Source organism: Leptidea sinapis, chromosome Z (genome assembly GCF_905404315.1).
Source record: "Leptidea sinapis chromosome Z, ilLepSina1.1, whole genome shotgun sequence".
NCBI classification, from domain to species: Eukaryota; Metazoa; Arthropoda; class Insecta; order Lepidoptera; family Pieridae; genus Leptidea; species Leptidea sinapis.
Genome location: NC_066312.1, coordinates 9,486,257 through 9,510,108, shown reverse-complemented (window position 1 = coordinate 9,510,108; position 23,852 = coordinate 9,486,257). Strand labels below are relative to the sequence as shown.

The 23,852-nt window shown below is 36.6% G+C and overlaps 1 protein-coding gene and 1 long non-coding RNA gene across 4 annotated transcripts in view; one reads left to right on the top strand and one right to left on the bottom strand.

The window, feature by feature from the left end:
• Window positions 1-22,947, bottom strand: part of LOC126978358 (flotillin-1) — a 96,352-nt gene extending 73,405 nt beyond the window's left edge. The window contains exon 1 of the mRNA XM_050827114.1: window positions 22,747-22,947. The gene's annotated coding sequence lies outside the window, so the exon portion shown is untranslated. The remainder of the gene's footprint in view (window positions 1-22,746) is intronic.
• Window positions 21,021-23,852, top strand: part of LOC126978377 (uncharacterized) — a 42,318-nt gene continuing 39,486 nt past the window's right edge. The window contains exon 1 of one of the 3 annotated variants that reach the window (XR_007732619.1): window positions 21,021-21,288. This is a non-coding gene — a long non-coding RNA (uncharacterized LOC126978377). The remainder of the gene's footprint in view (window positions 21,289-23,852) is intronic. The other 2 variants (XR_007732617.1, XR_007732618.1) reach the window with 2 other exon arrangements.

The following is a 23,852-nucleotide window of genomic DNA, read 5'->3' as shown; positions in this document are numbered from 1 at the left end:
GGTATTGGTTCGTTACAAATTGAATGAAAATGATAGCTTCGATTAGGATTGCACTCAGTTTGAGTGCTTTCATAAATGGATTGCGGTTTAATCCTTTTGTGGGGCTAAAGGTTTAGTAGCATAATGAAGTTTATTAGCAGCGAACGTTCAGTGGAGAATAACGTATACAAATACAATAATCTACTCAGTACTAGTTTTTTATTAATATTAAATCAAATTTTTATGGCAATTATCTGTAGGATAATTTGGTTTTTTAATGTGAAAACTTGAGGCAAGTCTTGCAGTTTACTATATGGGTATTAAATAAAACAAATCTGACACACTCGGGTAACGCACATTTGGGTAAAGTCGGCTCCATCCAGAGCATAATTTATACATAATTAAAAATTATATATTTAATGTGAAAGTTATTATTAATAGAACATAAATAATAGACAAAAAAGTTGTATTTCGTATTATTAGCCTTGTGTTTATGTAGTATTGTGATCTCAATCACACGCCGTTTTTTATATTTATATTAGATACTGATTTACTTTTTATCATCAAGTGTTTTTATGAAAAAGATGCGCTAAAAATGACTTGTTAAGCTCTAGTGGCTTTTTTCCTGTTCGAAAGAATCCGCCATATCGCAAAATTCGAGTCTTGATTTCTCCATGTTGTTATAAAGTAGCTTAGTGATTAATATACTCATTTATTCTGGTTTTTATGATATTTGAATACCTTTCCACGCGATTTAGTACAAAGCACCTCTTTATTAATAGACTAAGATATAGTGAGTAAAAATTGATATTAAGAGTTTATTTGTACATAGGAACTATTATAATGTTTTAAAAATAATATCATTTAAATGACTGCCATTTCGACGAAGATGTAAACAAGCAAGAAAATTATCGATACTCGAAATAGAGACTGTGAGATTGCTGTGATTTACTGACTCGTGGGTCTAGAACGACTCACTCCAAGACACCGTAATGACATTTAAGTGAGCATGACGAAGCTGAACTAAACGAAATGCTTAAAAATAAATTCAATACGTTTCATGGAAGCTTATTATAAAACCAACCACAGGGGCTATGCAGGACTTCTCCTTAGCAGATCGTGAATTCGCCGGAAGAAATTGTATAATAGATTTTTTTAGGACAGTAAGGGACGAGACGAGCGTGACGTTCAGCTGATGGTAATTGATACGCCCTGCCCGTTACAATGCAGTACCGCTAAGGATTCTTGTGAAACCCAAAAACTCTGAGCAGCACTACAATTGCGCTCGTCACCTTGAGACATACGATGTTAAGTCTCATTTGCCCAGTAATTTCACTAGCTACGGCGCCCTTCAAGCCGAGACACAATATAGCTTACACATAACTGCTTCACGGCAGAAATAGGCGCCGTTGTGATACCCATAAGTAGGCATCCGTGCAAAGGAGCCTCCCACTGGTAAAAAATACTGGTAAAATCTATAAAGTCTTTTCTTAAGGTCTTAAGTTTGTGCTTTAATCATTAAACACAATTATCGCACCATAAACTCTTAGATAATATTTATTATTCCATTTAATCTCTAAATCACGAACGACTGTCAGTTTAGTTTTGGGATTTTTGCTGCTACAATTCTATTTGTGTACGTGCCCGTTGAGATGAAAATGGGCTTTGTCGGAAAACGAGATGTTGTTAAAGATCTGCGATTTAACATTGTTTCAGTATACAATTTCCGTAAATTTAAATCATAAGGCTTTAATTCTTGTACTAACTGAATCTAGAATTGTGTGCTAATTCTAAATCATTTACTCGTAAATAAAATAATTTTTATGAACAAATAAATTTGAGTAAAGTTCATTTTGATATAACAATTTCTTTTTAATGAAAATAAGGGACCAGATTAGCAGGATGTTTAGCTGATGGTAATTGATACGCCCTGCTTATTATAATGCAGTGCCGCTCAGGATAATTGAAAAACCCAAATCTATGAGAAGCACTACAACTGCGCTCGTCACCTTGAGACATAAGTTGTCATGCCTCATTTGCCCAGTAATTAGACTAGCTACAGCGCTCTTCAGACCGCAACACAGCAATGCTTACACATTTCTGCTTCACGACAGAAATAGGCGCCGAAATATTATAGTGGTTTTTGGTGAAATTGCCAAAAACCATCTGTCTATAGCAAATACCATCTCCGAGGCAACAACAGGTGCAAAACTTCATAATGACAACTATGACAAACACTATCTCGACTGTACACTGCAGTCTCCCCAAAAACGTGCTCTGAAAAGGTGACGATGACGACGGTGTCGGGTTGGCTAAAATAATAATTAATATAAAAGTGTTTTACTTAAATTTGTAACGTTATACAATGAAAATATTATACCTAATTCATCTAAACGGACGTAATATTTGGTGGTCAACACCTATCGTACACGAAGAAAAAACATTACTTAAAGTCGAAATAAATAAACTTAAACGATAGTGTAGAGTTAATAACTCATAAGTACTGCGCTATCAACGTATGTTTCTTACACTTACTTATGTTGGAGGTATTGTTTGTTCGCCACGTGCTAGCTACCTTCGATGAAGACAGAGAGATGTAATTAAATAAGTTACTTAATATTTGTACAGTTATCCCAATCAATAAATATTGTGGATACAATCTCAACACGAATAACGATGATTCAATCATATTGCGTCGGACCGCGTGACATCAAAGAAGCACCGCCGTGACCCGGACCTGTTGCGTCACCGGTCACCGCACTACGTTCCTTGTTTGTTTAGTGTGAGCGCAAGCGCAGACAGGTCCGTATGCCCGCCTTCCTACTTTCCACTTCTTTGTCCCGTCATAAGCATGTAACCCGTCGTGTGATATAGTAACTAATTAGACTAAGACTTAGTCCTAATTATCAGTACAAAAGCGCAGATTACTCGGTTGTGGTGCGTGCTTATGATGGTTGGTACTGAGATATGTTTTCTATCCACCAAATACATACTTCCTTAATGCTTATCAAAGATTACGAAAATTCAGACAGCTCTCTATTCCAACACGATCAAGGACTCGGAGGAGTGGCATACCGTGTCTTGGTACACGAAGAATATTACCGAGTACATTGAGGGATGTACACTGTGGAATCAACTTTACAAAGATAGGTAGTAGGAAAGAAGAACTCAGTGTCAGCGATTACAAGACACGAACAAATTTAAGCCGGTGGTATTTGCAGAAAACTGACAGAAACATTTTATTAACGGACGAAGCTAAGCTATTATTCAAGTATGAAAGGAAAACGGATGAGATGTCTGAAAAAATGAAATATTTCAAGTGTAATGCAATTTACCTACGAAATTTTGTGTGCGTCGTTTCAAGTATAACCTTGACCGAACCTTGCAAAACAGTTAACCCTCTCAACGTGTCAAGGATTGTTTACTCCATACCGGGTCGCTTTAAGATCATTCATATCATGGAAGCTAATACACGGATGTCAATTGTCGTAATGTATATTGTCAATTGTATGAAATATCACTTATATGCAACGTTGCCCTAGAGACATGGGTACGTTGGTAGTTCGCGTCGAAAAACATACTATAATAGTTACATCATTCACGTACAATAAACAACTAGACTCCCTAACGAATATTAAAACGAGTATTATACATTTACTTATACAGATAACATTAAAACATTCATTCAAATTAACACCTTATTTCGTGGCGGTAATGTTCAGTCTATTGTAGAAGCTCATTAAAAGTAGTAGCACTTCGTCACGCGGGAGACGAACGCGAACACGAGGCAAGAACAATTTAGTTTTGCAATTGAAATGTAATAATTTAGTGTAATTATTAAAAATAGCAAGTTAGTTACTCAATTTTATTAGCTTAAAGGGGCCCTTCCTGAAATGGAAAGTTTTTCACTGAACACTTTCACATTGCGTGGCGTTGTATTCAAAGCGCGATCGAAACAAAACTGAACGAAAACTCTGCCTTATAGACGCGTAGGCCGAGTTTTGCCTCAGAAATTTTTTGAGAGTGATTGTGAGTCTACTTGTTTATTGTACGTTAAGGAGCTAATATCTCAATCCATATGATCCTTTTTGCCACGCAGTTTGTGAGAAACTTCTTAACTCGCACAGCGACTTTGTGGAATCAAATATCAACCCAGGGACTTTAAAGGTTAGAGCATATACCTTAATGACCTGTATTGCAACTTTTGACCCTGGTATCATGGTTGCCATGCGCGGTTACCTCACTACTTAACATCACGAGTCTCTTACCCGTTTCCTCTCTTATATAAAAAAAATATGTACATTAGAATTTTGTGTATATACATTATTAGTATCATTACTTAATCCTATAAAAGTAACAATTGGTTAGAGTGAGAGAGGAGGAGCCTGCCGTATACGTGAGAGAAAGGGAAGCCAGACAGTCTGGCGCCGTAACGCGTTACATTACGAAGCGGTTTACCCTCCCATAAGAAGTTATCACTTAAAAAATCAGATAGATCAAGTTAGTTTTGGATTTTTGTTTATAAAATAAATGCTAAAATATATGCGAAATCTCCAACTAGTTTAATATCACGATGTTTATGAAATATAAGTGAAGCAATAAAAAGTAATTTATTGGTAAGTAACTTAGTTTTTAATTAAATAATGAATTTATGCTTTTAAATTAGAGGCAACCAATATTTATAGTAGTACCTACATTGTTACATAACGCACATAAATGCGTAGCAGGTTAAATGTGTAAACAATACGGCAATCCAACATAACGGTGAATAAATAATCTACTTTGAAGCAACCCACCCCTATATAATACAGCTCAGTAATTGAGACGGGCAGCACTAAAAGGGCTCTATATTAAAATAGTTTGAACTGATTGCTATTAAACGAAGCAAACGAACGAAGCGAACTTCCAGACGTGCGCACTCAGAAGTTTTCTCAAAGCTAAGTGCATTAACTGGTTTTTCTATGATTTCACAAAATTACTTGCGATATTTAAAGGTATATAGCTAAACCATACTTTAAAGGGCATCCATTAAAATGTAGTCAGACGTTATATTTGATTGCTTTTTTATATATAAAAATCCTGGTTTATGGTGACAGACAATAACTGATTTGATCCTTATGTTAAATAAGATGTTTGTTGTCGATTGGTTCATCGTCATTCTCATTGAAATATTGAACATAAGTCCATATGTCGTATATGGACTGGATTGATCGTATTTATGCAACAATGTAGCAGAATATGTGAGGGGTTAAGCACCTAAGTTATGGTAAAGGTTTAACGATAATTAAGCTATGATGAAACAGAGAAAATCATCAATTCAAAATTAATGTAACTCAATATTATTTTATAAAGTTCTCTATTATGAGACTAGCTGACCCGACAGTCGCTATTCTGTCAATAGAAAAAAATAACGGGTTGCACTGTTGCAAAATTAACACATCAGAATTATTACAATTATTTTACATTAAAAAGTTTATCTCTCAGCAAAATCAACTTTCGTCAATAATTTCTGTACTGTCTTACGAATTTTCGATCAGCTCACGTATCCTGACGCAAGTTTAACATTTTATACCTATCTCAAGTAATGCGCTCAAGTGCGCATTAAACATAATATCGTCACTTTCTTTTATCTATACCCATGCTTTAAATCCAGTATTAAATATTCTAAAACAGTTATCTTATTGCCCACATTAAAACACCCAATGCCCTAGTTATCATTACATCATCCAAACGAGTGTTGTAATGAAGTTCAGTACAACATTATATCATCCGTTTTCATTACAAAATTCGATTTGGTTACTAGGACTGCCTTTTTTAATGTTAGTAGTAAGCTAACTGTTTCAGAATCTTTTATAGAGGATTCATATTATGGGTGTAGATAAAATCTTGTATGCAAATGTTCATAATTAGGTATTAAAACACTCATGTATTATTATCACACATTCGTGTTTTAATACCCCTTATTACACAACAGTTGCTTATATAACTATTCCATTTTGACAGTCAAAGATAGCATGTGATATAATGAAACATTAACTTTAAAGATGCTTTCTGCAACAAGCAGTTAATGTAGTAGATCGTTAGTACCTTTTGCACTATAATGTTGGGAAGTTTGAAGTAAATCAAATAAATGTTTAGATTGTTGATATGCCAATAGACAATACACTACTTTAAATTAATTAGAATCACTTTTATGGATTTTAACAGTAAACAAGAACGAATTGTTTAAAAAAATCCTCTTTTTTTTCACGTTTGTTCGCCGGAAGAAAATTGTGTATCCTATACAGTATTTTATTGATATTTTATCACTACAACACAACTCAACTCTTCGATAACAATCCAGTTAGTCTCTAAATCACGAGCGATTGTCAACTCCGCGATAATCTGGACGGCAAAGCTAATTTGACTTGGGTGAGACTGGAGGTTATAGAGTCGGCTCACATTCTAACGCTTTATAAGGCAAAGGTTCAACCACATGTTGTGTATCGATCGCATCTCTAGCCTGGTGCCCCTCAGCATCAGCTATGGAGCTATTTGAATCAATGGGGATTCAGTACTCTGTGAACGGCTCGATCACTTGGCGCTGCGGAGAGAACATCAGTTCATAATTTATTTATCACGGGGTTTGTTCCGGAGAGCTGTTAGATTAACGACGAGAGGTAAGTCGCCCTGCCGCCCAATTCAATCCTTGCACTTATATGCCTTAAACTTAAATACCAGTGGGAGGCTCCTTTGCACAGGAAGCCGGCTGGATAATGAGTACCACAACGGCGCCTATTTCTCCCGTGAAGCAGTAATGTATAAACATTACTGTGCTTCGGTCTGAAGGACGCCGTAGCTAGTGAAATTACTAGGCAATTGAGACTTAACATCTTATGTGTCAAGGTGACGAGCGCAATTGTAGTGCCGCTCAGAATTTTTGGGTTTTTCAAGAATCCCAAGCGGCACTGCATTGTACTGGGTGGGGCGTATCAATTACCATCAGCTGAGCGTCCTGCCCGTCTCGTTCCTTATTTTCATAAAATAAATAAATAAATACCCTCATTACGATCTTTTTGGGTGATGTTCCTCCTCTGTGCGGTTTTCATGCTACTACTACTAAACTACTGGGTGATTTTCTTGAGCATCGTTTCAAGGTCGCAACACTTCTCAGGAGGAATTACTCCTCTGGTGTTGCGGGAAACTGTAGGACGCGATGATGACTTCATCAGATCACCGTGGCACGTGCGCTCGTTTATCTTACTATCCAAATAAAAAGGTACCAATTAAACATTATTTTATAAATACACAGCTTTGAGTTGTTGTGAGTTATGAGAATTCTCAGTCCAACTAAATGGGTTTAAAGGGCTAAATGTGTAAAAAGCATGTCGTTGACGTGAAACCTTAAGATTTTCCCAAAAAGTGCCCAACACTGTTAAAGAAGTTTTCACTTCACAAATCTATTTTCGATCTCTTTAAACTTTTCTGTGGTAATAATTATATACTTAAGGTGTAGTTATCATAAGTGGAACATTATATGATTTGAGATATCAATATCATTTATATGAAAAATTAGATTTAATAGGCGCTACGTAGTCAGATTTTTTTTCTGGCAATACTGACAAGTACTTATAGACGTAGTACATCGTAGATGCTAATATATCATAACATTTGGTACTGGCAGTTTTATAGATTTCTTTTATGTTTCCCAGCACAGCATCAAGACCTCTTTGCTAAATTACTTAAAGAAAGTCCCTTTTAATATTACCAGACATATTTGTTTCAGATCCATTATGTTATTTGTACTAAGTATACTAATATTATCTCATGTATGAAAAAGATCAAAGTTTTCTACCACGTAGCTCTGTAGATCGTATGTAATGTTGATTGAGTACAAGATATTTCTGTGAGGTTTCTCGATGTTTTTGTAGAAAGTGTCAAACGCGTCAACAAGCATGATTGACGCCGCATGATAAGGATATCAGTGTTATTTATACCGAGGGCATCTTGCCCGCTTATTTACTACCAAAGTTCCTTCTCGAACATCCTTCAATTGATAAGCACCAATTAAAACGCAAAATAATGATTGGTGTTGCAGCTTCGCATTTATATTAAAGTTCAATAATTTATTTAGTTTTACTATATTATTCGTTATGTTCTATTAAATTCAACTGATCCCATTATCAGAACTAGATATTTTTTTTAATAGAATAGGAGGACAATCGAGCGTACTTCAGGGTACGGGTCACTTGGTGTTAAGTGATCACCGCCGCCCACATTCTCTTGCAACACCAGAGGCAATCGCAAGAGCGTTGCCGGCCTTTAAGGAAGGTGTACGCGCTTTTTTTTATGGTACCCATGTCGTATCGTCCCGGAAACACCGCACAAGGAAGCTCATTCCACAGCTTTGTAGTACGAGGAAAAAAGCTCCTTGTAAACCGCACTGTGGAGGACCGCCACACATCCAGATGGTGGGGATGATATCCTAACTTGTGGCGTGTCGTGCGAAGGTGGAATTCGGCGGCAGGAATCAGGCAGACTTTTACATAAATGGAGAAAATTTGGAGGGAAAAGATAAGAAATATTTTTAAATGTTTCGAAATCTGTTCTTAATTGATAAAGAATGTATAAATGTATAATATGTGTAATTGAACATACATAAAAATAAATCATTCATGCCGCCGAATTTCTTCCTAATTTTTATATGTTTTACTATTATTTGTATGGGTTTACAACACACGTTTGTAAATCCATCCCAAAATAATATACTTACATCGTATTATAGCAGACCAAATAACGCAGTACAAAATACAATATTTTCGACACATCATTTAACTTATTATGCACTGGAGCATGGAGGTGCTTGTGCCGTTTCCCATAACTGTTTGTCGATTTCATTGTTTTTCTGGTGGCGATACCTGCACTATCGCCCAAACTGACACGTAGACTTATGAGCCTCAACAGACATGACATCCGTATAATGGTGGGCACCCTAACGGGTCACACATCACTAAACAAACACCTTTTCACAATCGGCGTAACGGACAGCCCTAAGTGCAGAGGTTGTCTGACCGAAGACGAAACGGTCGCTCACGTAATCCTGGAATGTGCGGGGGTGGCCAACCAACGGGCAAAAACCTTAACCAATACAAGGTCGCTCCAAGAAGTCTGTGAACACCCCAGGAATGTTCTGAACTTCTGGAAGGAGCTGGGCTGGTTGGAGTAACCGGCCATTACTGCACGCAAAATGGACCCATGCTAGTGGTTTAATTGCGGAAACAGGAGCCCTATACCATTACCATTACCATTCATTGTTTTTCTTAAACGTTATATGCATTCAATATTGCTTTTACGACTAATGATTTTACAGATGTTTAGTTAATTATTTAAGCAGTTTGATCATATTATACTTACTATATACTATCGTATAGACATAGCGTGCGATAGAGAAGAATATCTCTACAACAAGATAGAGAAAGGAAGCAAATCAATTGTTACTATAACCGGTTTTAATTGACAAGTTGTAAATAGTCAGCCACGCTTGGAACTATAACTTGTACGAATTAACATAACACTTCGCTTGATCTTGACAGTGGCCTTGTGAGGGCAGTAGCGATAGCAGAGCTGTTTTACGGCCGTGTTTCAATAACGTATCTCTAGTAACGGATATATTGCTATCACCGTTTAATGACAAGATCTTATCTATCCATAGTCATGTCATATTATTAGTTCTACTCCTATGCTATCTATGCCTCTAGTAAGTTTAACTAAGGATAGATAGGTTATTGAAAACGACCGTAAGTCGTTAAAATTGTGAGATTTAAACGTTAATTTAAGTTTGTTAACACTGTTAAAAGTAACTACAGCGTTATATATTACTGCGTGGTTTTGTATCATAATTTGTTAATTTAATATTAGCACAACATTTATAACCCCACTACCTAACACACACATCGACAAATCCAAATTGGTCATGCATTTTCGTACTGCCAGTTTGTCTATACGGTACTATATTCTTAGTCTATGGTTTTGATAAATAAATAAACAGTACAATTTATATATTACTAGTATATGCTCGCGACTTCTTTTGAATTAGGCCTTGTCTGCTTTCCAAGATAACTGAGAAAAAGATGTGTCCCATCTCTTTCACTCTCCACGCTACACATACTCTTTCTCTTTCGTTCGATGGTATTATTTCACCGTCGTTTGTTATGATATGTTCATTATTATATATTATTCCCTACAAAATAAAACAAACAAATCTTAGAACTATATTTACAATACTATGATTACATAAAATTAAAACTATCATTAAGGGGAAGTGTACCAAGAATACTGGTAGGATTTTTCTCGTTAGATAGCTAGGCTAATCCGTTGACCGAAATATATATATCTAAATGAAAAAAAAAAAATAACTTAAGTATATAATTAATATCTGGGCGACAGTGCTTTTCTCGCATTTTTAAGAATGTACAAAACTTGGATAAAAAAAAATCTAATTGGCAAAATTTAACTTTGTATTCTAATGTTATTGTAGCTGTTCCTCATTAAAACACGGATATATTTTTTTTTAAATTGAAACCTAGCTAAATCGATTTATCGCCCCCGAATCTACCTGTATATTTACTAAATTTGATTAAAGTCGTTAGAGCTGGTTCCGAGATTCAGATTATATATATTGTACAAGAATTGCTCGTTTAAAGATGTAAGATATATTATTCTCCACCCCTGTGTGAAAAACTTAATGAAAATGGGTTAAGTAATTCTGGTTTGAAAACCGAAGGAATAAATAATATTATATTCGCATTAATAATGTTATTCAGAATTGTGTACTTCCAGTGAGAATAATTATATATAATTCACATAAATTGATTATTAAATAAAGTTAATTTTAATTCCTGTCACTTAAAACACAGTTGAGTTATCATAAATTGATTTCTTTAATATACTTTCGTTAGGTATACAATGGTACGAAGTAGTTTTTTTTATTTTAAGTGTTTATATTATATGTATTATCATGTTATCTTTTATATTAGTAAGGTCGGTTACTTAGAGTATGTGGATTAGAGTTAAATGAAACATTATGAAAAAATGTTTAACCAAAAATACATAACTTGTAAGAAGAGCCAAGTATCGCAACTCCGTTCTTCTATCGTAAAAAGTTGTGAGATCCACGTAATACCAAGTCGGTTAATTTATTTAGTCCCTACTTAAGGATCCTTCTGCCAAGCTATTATAATATAATATTGACACGCTTTTACACAAATTATCTTGCACCAAACTAGGCATAGCCTGTACTATGGGTACAAGACAACGATATATTTAATACAATATACTTACTTAAACATACATAAATACATACTAACATCCATGACTCGGAAACAAACATCCTTATTCATCATATAAATGATTGCACCTACCGCGATTCGAACCCGGGAGACCACTAGCTCAGTAGTCAGGGTCACCATAACACATCTTATAGTGACCATATCAATATTGAAAATATTTAAGGTTTTAAATATATAGATCGAATTGGCAATCGCATGAAAACACAGGCTCACAAATAATATAGTAGTATATATATAGTAAGTTATTAATTCAGGATTCTAATTTTATCCACTACGAAGTTATAGGGAGACAAAAATGGCCTGAACTGCTTCGAGAAAAGGATGGTACAGCTTGTTTTTGTTCGACTTGGCGGGGTCACTGCCGTGCCACCAGATGCAACTTGAAGTAATTAGAATTAAGAATATTTACTGTCGTTCACAATACTTAGTATACTTTCTTAAAATATGTAAAAGAACATATTTCTACATCATTTTCGTTATGTATTATATTTATATAATTACTCAATAAGTACTCTGTTTATTTTTGCCCAAACATCGCGCCACCCTTGTGAACTACAGCTCGCTTAAAGAGATTTTATTTATTTTTATATATTTTATGAAAATAAGGGTCGAGACGAGCAGGACGTTCAAAATATGCCAGAAGACGTCCACTGCTAGCCAAAGGCCTCCCCCAAAGATTTCCACGACGATCGGTCCTGCTCTATCCCCATACAACGTATTCCGGCGATCTTGACCAGATCGTCGGTCCATCTTGTGCGGGGTCTACCAACACTGCTTCTTCCAGTACGTGAAGACGGACGTTGAGCTGATGATAATTGATACGCGCTGCCCATTACAATGCAGTGCCGCTCAGTATTCTTGAAATACCCAAAAATTACCCATAATCTAGCCGGCATCCTGTGCAAAGGATCGTCCCACTGGTAAAGCTTCTTCACACTTAAAAAATATTTCATAAAAAACTTTAAATAATGACGTGTACGTAAAAAATAAGTATTCGAATGTATACTTTCCTATCATTTGTTTGCATACATATATTTCTTAACAAAACTTTTTTTACCAGTGGGAGGCTCCTTTGCACAGGATGGCGGCTAGTTTATTGGTACCACAACGGCGCCTATTTCTAGATCGTGAAGCAGTAATATTACTGTGTTTCGGTCTGAAGGGCGCCGTAGCTACTGAAATTACTGGGATAATGAGACTTAACATCCTATGTCACAAGGTGACGAGCGCAATTGTAGTGCCGCTCAGAATTTTTGGGTTTTTCATGAATCCTGAGTGGCGAACGTCCTGCTAGTCTCGTCCTTTATTTTTATAAAAAAAAACAAACACCAAACCCAAAATGTAATTATATAGATGCTGCTTCGACAGTTTTCTTCCATAACACAGTTATAATGATGATAGTAACTGTTAGCGCGCCTCGTTGGTGATGAGGCTTTGAAATTAATATGTGTCTGGCGTAATAAATAGTATCACATTTGTATGTGCGACGTATTGTGTGTGCCGCCTTATTGACTTGAAAATATTTACTGGCATCCTATAACAATTTTATAAGCAGTTTAATGTCTTAGAAAAGATAATTGTTACATAGATAATATACTCACATGTATAATACATACGTAAGTATCCATCCCTACTCTGTGCCAATACTTACCTATTTTATAGAAGTAATGATTAAAATTAACCGTGCGTATTACTTATGTAAAACTATACGAGAAATTAATGTAATAATATTTTACATGAGATGGAAATTACTCAAATTATTTGAATTAAATTCTTATTACACGGCTGTTTTGGGGACGAAAACATCTGTCTCTCTCATCTTAATCTATATCTGCTAAAGAGCTGCTCGAATTGTCTGGGACCCGGTGCTCTGTGATCAAGATTAATTGGCATTGCGTAGAGACGTCGATTATTTGTGTCTTCTACCGCATTTACCACGGGGAGTGTTTTGAAGAGCTGTTTGAACTGATTCCTGCCGCCGAATTCCACCTTCGCACGACATGCTACAAATTAGGATATCATTTCTATCATCTGGATGTGTGGCGTTCCTCCATAGATAAATTTTCAAGGAACTTTCTATACGTACAACCAAGCTGTGGGATGAGCTTCCTTGTGCGGTGTTTCAAGAACGACATGGGTACCTCAAAAAAACTCCGTACACCTTTATAAAAGGCCGGCAACGCTCCTGTAATTCCTCTGGTGTTTCAGGAGAATATGGGCGGTGATCACTTAAGATCAGGTGACCCGTACGCTCCTCTTCCATAAAAAAACCAATATCTTCCAAAAACATTGGGGAATCCCGTTGAGCCATGAAAATAACACGAACGAGTGCCTGTGAAATTCGTATGTATTTCGTATTTACGGAAATCTGACTACTGAAGCAAAATCTGTTCATCATTTCTTGCAGCCTTATTTTCATAAACCAATCTTTTTTTCACTATTTTATTTGTACCTACTAACCTTATGAATACTATGAAAACCTTATATGGGAATTTTATAGACTATCATGTATGGTCCGAAATGGAATTACCAATTTCACCAGTTATAATATACAAGCTCTTGTTTTAGGCTCCAGTCGCTCACGATTATCTCTGTGTTACATTATACATTCAAAGTATACTTGCATTGTACGTTATGTGTTCCAGCGATGAGCAAATAGACATATAGCTCATTCTAGATTCATGTGACTTATTATTAATAAAAAAAAATATCGAAACTTCCCACTTCTAAGTTCTCGTTGAGATCTATGGATTGCATGGTTAAAAATATTACTGTGGTATAGTTATATGAGGATAAAAAAGGTATAACAGCAAAAAAAATTATAATTTGATGGTCTATTCTCGTCAAATAGCCAAATCGAATTATTAATCTATTTATCTAAGGCGAGAGAGATATGTATTTTCCCCTTACAAAACGCGCTACGAAACCTGCATTGATTTTAGACAGTGCCTTTTGCCTTTTATGCCTTTTTAGAATACGCTCAAAGAAAATATCTATATACCTACCTACCAACATGTATTTACGCAAAACACACAACCGAACCGTTTTGGAAGTCGAAAGCCTTTATTATATCACAAACAGACACTTTAATTTTATCTATATATAGACGTATTAAAGATCATCCACTTTTAGAATGTTGCTGTTAGCAAGCTGCGACAACACGCTACACTTTTGAATTACCATATATATTCGATTTTGGTAACAAGAATTTAAACAAGTTTTTATAGGCACGAACATTTGGTTTGCCGTCGACGTATACTGAATGGTGTTTCGGAGAAATTCTATTGGATGAGAGAAAATTTGCCAATAATTGTAATGTGTATGGAAATAAGTATAATATGATAATAGTTACTATAGAAGTTCTAATACTTCCGTATAGCCATTGTCATTTTTGTACTCTTCAGATAAATAGGAAAGCAATAGAAATTGCGTAAAATAAAAGCGGTATGTGCTTAAGACCTCACGTCAAAGTGCAAAACTTGATTAAAGCGGGGGTAATAATTGGAAATGCGATCTTTTTTTGTTATATTATACTTATTCTTATATTATTTATCAGAAGTGTAGTAGTATTATAGTACTATTAAATTATTAGTCAGTATAAAAAAATTATGTAAGTATTCGGTAATAATTTAGTCTTAAAAATGAAACAAAAACATTTTTCTGAATGATTTTAAAATGATATATATTAATAAAAAAATATTAATGTATATAATGGTATATGATATATTATAATATATAGATAAATAATAATAGATGATAAAATATATAGTAATAAGGATTAATATCGTATTTGTGTAAACAGCTTTTACATTACCGCTTTTTAATTGCAAATTGTTTTAAGTATTAAAATGGATATGGTATGTTATCCTTAAGAGAAATATATATAATATATATGTATATATATATATATGCCATCGTGGACTTTTATGTAGACGTATATAAGATACATAATTCCACCATACATTATTTTTTTATATCTTAAATAGTTTAGATAGCGTTTTCGTTTAAAGCCCATAGACCTCTTATTTTTTTCCAACACCTTCAGCAAATATAGTTAATGTAAAAAATATATGCATCACGCTATCCATTGGCGAAATCATGAAACTGTGTGCATTAGTTTTTCAGCTTATCGCGAACAGACAGACAGACAGACGCGGCGGAGGACTTTGTTTTATAATATGTAGTGATATCATTTAATTACAGTTGTGCAAAGACTACTCTTGTGAATTTTGTCTGACTGATGATATCGTGACCTAAAAGACTAACCCCCTTATTCATAATGATCCGCTAACTTATAACAGCCGCTTAGGAGTGTTTTTTCTCTTTCTGACTTAGGTCAATAGAAGAAGACAGATTGAGAATTAGCAATGCTTTAAGTTAGCAGACTATTATGAACAAACATATTATGATCGGATTTGGTACGGATGAACCATCGGACTCGGTTTGGTAGGGGACCATATTCGATAGTATATCATATGGTCCATCGCACACAATTACGACGTCGGACTGATCGGTGCGAGGCACCCACCGGAGGACGACTGACCGGATCGTCCGATGGTCCGGTCGTACGAAATCCGACCATCTGTTTAAGCTCGTTAACTCCGTCAATCGTTGGTGTTCTTTCAAATTCAAAAACACTTTATTCATGTAGGTCACGGAAATGACACTTATAAATATCAAAAAGAAAATAAAAATATTGTTTCTTATGGAATATTGAATTTACCGCTACTTCGTAAAGGGTTGAGATAATGTGAAGAAGTAGCAAGAAACTCATTGCCACTCTTTTAAGTCAAGATTTACATTTTAATTGTTTTACAAATCATTTCAATTACAATATAATATGCAAAGTGACGCAACAAAAATACTTAAATGTCAAAAATTTAAAGGCTTACACGAGTAAGTCAAAAAAAAAGAAAAGAAAGTAAATTAATACTTATAAACACAAGAGTTATTGAGTATAGTAGATGCATCAATCCACACATACCGTAAATATATAGAGGCGTTATGTGAGCATTTCATAAAATAAAATATATATAATAACTTTAACTTTAAAGGAAATAATAATAATAAAATACATATCAAGCAGACCTCCCGGTAATAAGATCATCCAGCCACCACGAGTAGTACCCGTTCACGAGCATGACGCATGGACCAGCCATTGCCTCCCTCGACCATATTTTAGGGAAGGGAACGACCCGCCCCACGTCGCCGCAACAAGCAGAGGCTTTTAAGCGAGCATGACGATGCCAATTTGACGATTTCATTTGGATCATTCGACATATTTAAATTCATGATGAACGGCTTCGATATGCTTTTTCTTTTTTTTCTCGCTGGAACGTAATGCACCCTCACGTGCCCTTTCATCCCCTCGAGCTCGTCCTGTTGCGTCAGTACGGTTTCCAGTTTCATTGCTTACCGTTCTTTTTAAAGATTTCATTGTTACATTTTGACTTTTGTTGTTAAAAGTTCTATATTTCTAGTATTAATAGTTTTGTCAGAAAAATTAATACTCTTTGTTATCTTAGATGCTATCATTGATAATAATAATAATAATCAGCATCACATCACAACACCATCACATCAATCAATAATACAGAAACAATAAATCGTAGTTTATTTATTAATAATAATATTAGAATACTATTTAGTATTGCTTGTTTTGCACACCGTACTAAAGCGACGATGTGACGTCATCGACGTCAAGTCTAAGAGATAAACGGGTAGTAAAGTAATGCTCGCAATCGCATGCTTTGTAAGCAGTATTTGGGTGGCGGGACTGATTGGAGATATAATAAGTGATAAAAAGCAAACGTCGTTTTGTTCGGCGACACCAGCCACTAGGTCCATTGTACATGCTGAGTCACAGTCGGCGCTCGCGAGTCCGGTGCTATTTTCGTGTGTTAGTGTAGGCGTAACGCGTCTATATTCTATAATCTCGGCGTGCAATTCGGACATAGCTTTATATCAACTACTCATGTGACTTATTAAACGATTACTTTTTCTAGGTTAATATAATAAAAGCGTGTTTGATACACGCACGCAAAAAGTTATTCTTCTTTTGCGTACTCAAACAAAATTCCTTAAAAAAATATTTCTCGTGCTCTATCGTTAAGTTTGTAGAAAAAAAACAATGCTTTTATAAAGATGATATTAAATACAATCATATAATACCGCATAATTTAGTTAAATAATGCGTAATTAAATATCATTTAATAATTTTTATACAATTAGTTATTTTATACTTTATATATTGAAATTTATTTCATTCTTGTCCATTGGCTGTGCTTCAGAAGACATGATTTGTAAGAGGCTTGGTAGCTAAAGTATAATACAGGGGCGTGCATTGGTTTTCTAGTAAAGTAGGCACTGTGGATCTAACTAGTCGTAGTTGAGCTTTGGAACAAGCAAAGATTACCGTAGGTATTTAGTATGTAGCGTAAGAAAATTTTTGATGAGTGGGTGTTCAATAGAACTTTGGTAATAAAATAACGGAACCAAATTGAACTAAAGGGACTTTAACACAAGTGCTATATTTAATTTGGGTTAATAACGAGGTTGGCACTGCCTAATTGCTTATATCATATGCACGCCCCTGGACTATGATACAAATGGTTCAATTGAGCAGCTAGCATCAGGAAGACGAATTTTCGTGACAGTGTGCGTGCGAATCGTAAAATGTCACTAATAATTTTTCCCTAACGCGCCAGGCGATGTATTTATTACTTCAAAAATCAATAATTAATAATTTACTATTGAGACTTAACATGTCTCAAAGTGACGAGTGCAATTGCGATGCCTTTCATAATATTGGGTTCAATCAAGGATTAAGGATCCTTGGCTATCCTAAGGCTGCCCTGTGTTTTAATAGGAAAGGAACACATTTTCTCATAAAATAATACCACTATACATACTATAGTCTAGAATAGTTTAAGATTTCTGCAGCCCGCACCTTTCCAAGAATAAAATAGTCAATCACCTGCGTACTTTTGATTTCGTACAAATAATTGTGAATTGATTATTCGACTTTATGTAGTCTAGACGAAAGAGCATATTAGCATGACTCGGACACGGATCACGGACGCTCTAGTATAAGCGTACGATTAAACTAGTTACTTGAGTAGAGTTAGTGAGTAGGAACGACCCGCGCAAAAAGTAGTTCATTGAATCCACAAAAAACAAGCAAATAATCGGAAGGTACTTCACCTTATTCGCTTTAACAAATAGAATCAATGAACTTCAGTAATTTAGTGGTATAACACAAGCGAGGGTGCCTGGCCCAAGCCCACTTGACCACAGGAGCTTTTTAGGAGAGTTACTTGTACTCATATCGATATGGAAACAGCGTGAATTATATCTCATTCCACGCTATTATAAATTAGTAAAATATAGGCCAGGTTTACCTGACACCGATGACGTCTGATGACCCCAACTCCCTTTAAAGCTAATTTGTTATTGGTTCATCAGTTGAAATTTCGGGACCTAATTATGATACTAGGCAAGGCACTTATAGCAGTAGCTATACTTGAAGAACGGTGGTACGACAAATGGGGTTTTCTTAATGGTTAACGCACAAAAAGAGTCAAAACCACAAAAGACTCAATTTTAATACAATTTATTGCACAATCATTCCTTAAACTTCATACAAGAAAATCTCTCGATAGAAGATACAAGTTTCTGCTTTCTGCTCAACATTTCCCGAGAGAGCTCTGTATGGCCGATGCAATCGGCATCCAGGAATATCCTCGACATAATAATGCATGTTGAATCAATACTATATTATATGAATTGTTGCCGGGCATAATAGTCAATACTATTTATTGATATATTGAAGATAGTAGAAAATAGCATATTACCTATTGTAACTCTTTCATTCTCTGGTTGAGAATTCAAGTAACAATCGTCGTCATATACCCAGCAAAAAAGCTAGTGATCTACATGCAACACAAGAATATATAGAATATAACACAACCGAATTATTACTCGTAAAGCCTTCGCTCAATTTTTACATGACAAACGCGGAGGGCATTCTGACGCTGGCTATATATGAGTAGGCACTACACTCCTGATTACTCAGACATCTCAAGAAAGACGTCGGTGGAGATATAGTGTCTAATCATGTGCCATCAATAGAAAATCCAGTAAGGGTGACATGTGGACCACTTCTTGGAACAGAACGACGCGATCCAAGCAAATCATGCGTGTTAAGGTCACCACTATGAATTCAACGACGCGGAACTGTGCAAGCACGACATCAATGGCCTTTTGATCGTTTTTCGTTTCTGCTTTCTGCTATCTTCAGGCAGTCACAAGTATCGGATGTGTTTCTCAAAACCTACGCACGACTGTAGAGAAGACAGGTCAAAAGCAAGCCGAGACAGATTCAGCAAATCCCTTTTCCACAACACATAATATGTATCTCTTGTATAGGCGCTATGCTAAACGGTACGCTGTGTCCCTGTGTTTCAGTATGGTAGTGGAGGTCTTTTTAATTGGTGATTAGTCCCCTGATATTTGAAAGGTATTGTTAGCTGTTGTTTTGTAGATTGTCTTCGGCGATAAGCGTTGCCCTTCCATGCTCCCAAGAATGTGGCTGACGGCAATAAAGCACGGAGCGGGTCGTATCCTTGCTTAGCACATAATATAAATAAAACCACAGAACAGGAAAATAGATTAACCTGTTCTGTGACTAGGATTACTGTCATATTTGTAACATAATCGGTGTGTTTTTCGTAGATAAGTGTGCGTGCTATATTATGTTGATAGTTTATTTCAGTTACTTCCACGTCTAGGACGGTATTTGAAGTAGTTTCTTTTTTCCTTTGGGATCATCAGAGAGCGTAGAATACATATCTCTCTACTGACGCCGTTGTTTATGGTTTATGGCGTCACTTCACTCTGTCATATAAACTATTACGGGTATCACTACATTGATTGTGGGAATATCTTTCCATCTGTATACGAACTCTATATTTGAATTGGCTAATTGATAATATCAGGCCAACAAGGTATAATTTATTTTATCTTTAACTATAATATCCCTAAAATATTTTATCTGTAACAATTTCACACTAATATTTTATACACTAAATCGATAGACCTCGACGAAAATTTACGCATTTTATAATTAATACCGTTGTAGTCTCTCCAAGAGAAAAGGTAGTCTAAACGGAAATTATGTAAGGTAATGAAAATACCCCAAGCTAGGGTGCCCCGTGTCAATCGGGAACAATAATACACGATTCTCACTCAACGTAACGATTTCTTTGAGTTGAGTTGAGCTATCGAGTGGTATAATTTTTTATTAGTATATATATTGATGATTGGTATAATTTAACGTTTGATGTGGATTATAATTCCTTTTGTCACCTCATACACTAAATGATTAATTAATTGTGATTGATCAAAGAATTTCATCAAGTGTAACGTACGTAATAAAATTTGTACATCGTGGGAACCGGTGTTTAGTCAGCAAGTCGTACCGGTACATGTGGCGGTATGCTGTTTGTGTGTGGCTTGTGCAGATTAGCCTTGTGGCGTACAGTGTGGCATGGCAGTGGTACTTTGGCATGGAGGGCGAGCGGTGAGTGCGGTCGATGAGCCCGGTGTAGGGGGCAGCACGGTGCCAGTTGTGAGGGGGGCCCGGGCGGCGGGGGAGGGCGGGGCCCCTGTGCCCCGTCCCGCATACGCACCGGCGGCTGCCCCCCGAACCCCGGTTCCCTTGTGCGCGCACACAGTACGACCGCGGAAAGAGCCGCGCGCTCACTAATGCGTCATACTTCCATGGAAGTTGACGCGTAGTACGTCGTGCGGTTGATATTTGTCGCGCGCCATGTGATCTACTTGTGTCATATCTCAAACGTGCCGGATACTAGCATCCGTATATTGAATTGCACAGTGACATTGCTATTGGCGATGCAGACGTTACAGTGGCAGTGATTCGAGAGGTTAGCGGTCGGCGCACGTGCTCGCCGGTGGAAGATGAGTAAGTAGTAGTAGTAGTAGTAGAGTAAGTGTGGCTTGTAGCGACCCACAACACTCTACATTGGACAGTGCGGGCTAATGATGAGTGTGGTAGTGTCCTTATCGGGCCGGCCGGTTGAAGATGCGAGCGTGGATGCCGTCCGGAATGCGGCCTCCGCCCGGCGCGTCACGACGTCGGCGCGCGGCCGGTCGGTTGGGAGCGTAATAAATAAAGGCGGGGCCCTACTGCGTGCGCGCGCACCTTCCCGCGCCCTTCTAGTTCAGGTCATTGACTTAGGCTCGCCCACTGTACTCCCATAATCGTCTTTGCCGAAGACAACAATTCTCGGAAACGGTACCACGCTCTTGGCCTACCTTTGCCTCACACTATCTCTGCAATGTCAATGACGTTACGTAGCCTAACGGCCGCTGAAACGTTTAAACATATTACACCGAATAAAATTTAATTAAAGTTTAAAAATCTCTATCATCTAATGAATTTGTAAAATCAATGAGGGTTAAGTTAGAAATATTTAATTTAATGTTTTTTACTTCTGCTACATATATAGTCAAAAAGTCAGTGATTATGTATAATTTACTTACTAGGTAAGTAATGTAGGTGCTGTAGTATTTTCACGTGGTACATCTTGTATCTCGACGTACGACTAAGAATATAGTACCGCGCTATATCGTCTACCTTCAGTAATTGTCCAGTCAAGTTCCGTTATGGTATGGCGTTGTTCGTTTCGTGAAACGCTAAAAATAAAGCGTGAACTTCCCGGTTGAATGGCGTCGTCCGCGGGCTGCCTCGGTGCGGCGTGAGCGGGGAGCGGTTAGCAGCCATTGCCCTCGCCCGGTTTGTTTACAACTCGGGACAAACGGCTGCTTTGCTGCGGATATGCACCCTATGCGTTTGCAACTGAGCGCATAATAACCTGGCATCCTGTCCGTTGCCGCCCTGTGCTAACGCCATCTGCGCGCTATTAAAATAAGCGTCTAATCTAATGTGTTGAAAAAGTAGCGTCGGTTCGGCCTCGACCGCCATCGCCAGGTGTAAAGCCGACGACCCTAGACCCAGTTCGAGGGAAGGTGCGTCTGCCCGAGCGTCGCGGCCGTCTAGTGTTAGGTCAGTTATAGCCACGAGATGGCGCGGTCGCGGCCGAAGACCTCGCCACTCGCCCGCACCTCACATCCTCGTGCCAATGACCAGTCCTCCTCTCGCCTCGCTGGGCCTCTCCGACGTAATACACGACTTCGTTCCTCCGTGCAGCCATAGTCCGCAGGGTTCGCGGTACTCCACGTGTTTACAAGTATACAGACATGTACACAGCTAGATATTATACATAATTTTGTTTATTTGTCTAATACTTAACAGTAGTCATCTTGTATTATAACTATTAAAACAATAATGAATCGTTTTCAACTCTAATATGGATAAATTACTACTACTGACTATAAGAACTTACATAACTAAACCTACCTTTTAATCGATATCCATGTCCGGTGGTCTTATCCGTTCCTTCTCTTCATTATTTTACACAACAATACTAGAGACTCAGTGTAAACGCGACAAATCACTTAATTATCTAGAGGTAAATGAAACTCGCGATTAGAATAATTAATGAGATTCACCATTTTCCGTATAGCTTCGCAACGGAGACTACGCCTTCAACAAGTTGCGTGTGGCATGTAGGTAATCTGTATGCGCGCGCATCGCAGAAGCTGTATGTTCTAGACTTCATTTTGACATCCAGACTACGTGGAATACCTATCCGGCGGAGACGGCCCCACCTCGATGCAACTTAATACTATGTATACACACGTGTCTGCTCTAGTTATCACTGAATTTGTTAAAGCGATTCATAAATATTTAATTGTGCTCTCAATTGACAACTACTAAATGAAGTAGCGTGTGGCTATACCGTTACAGACGAAATACGTTGCAGACATTACACGCAACAAACGGTATATGTCTTTTCTCTTGTTCCATATTGTTTTGTATGGCAAGTAAAAGCGAATTACACTCTCTTAGGTTTTATTGAATGAAACGCAATATTTGAACGATTGGGGCTGAATAAAATATAAAAAAATTAAGGCTCGCATTATAAACTCTAATCTCATGTTCAATTCATCGTTATATGTATATATATCTTTCTACGAAATTTGCAATATTGTTATGGAATATTAGATTCTATATTCTTTACATAAATTCATAATTCTATATGAGTACAACTATGAATTTTTTTAATTTTTTAAATTATATAATTTAGATCATAATAGATTCGCTTAAGCAATTTTTATATTTAGATGGCTAGAATAAATGGATTATACATTTACAGCCGGACAAATATGTATTGGCGATCATTCGTTATTAAATTTAAATAAGAAATTAGAAGGTCGTAGATAATATATATACGGCAAACAGGATGATGATCACAATTGTGGTTGCAGGTGCCTACGTGACTTGGAAAAAAAATAATTTAATTTGAATAAGTCCGTCTGTAAATGTCATCTTCTTCGCATAATTTTATTCACTTCAGTGATGTTTAGTTAAACGTTTAACACAGGAATCCAATGAATTGTTAT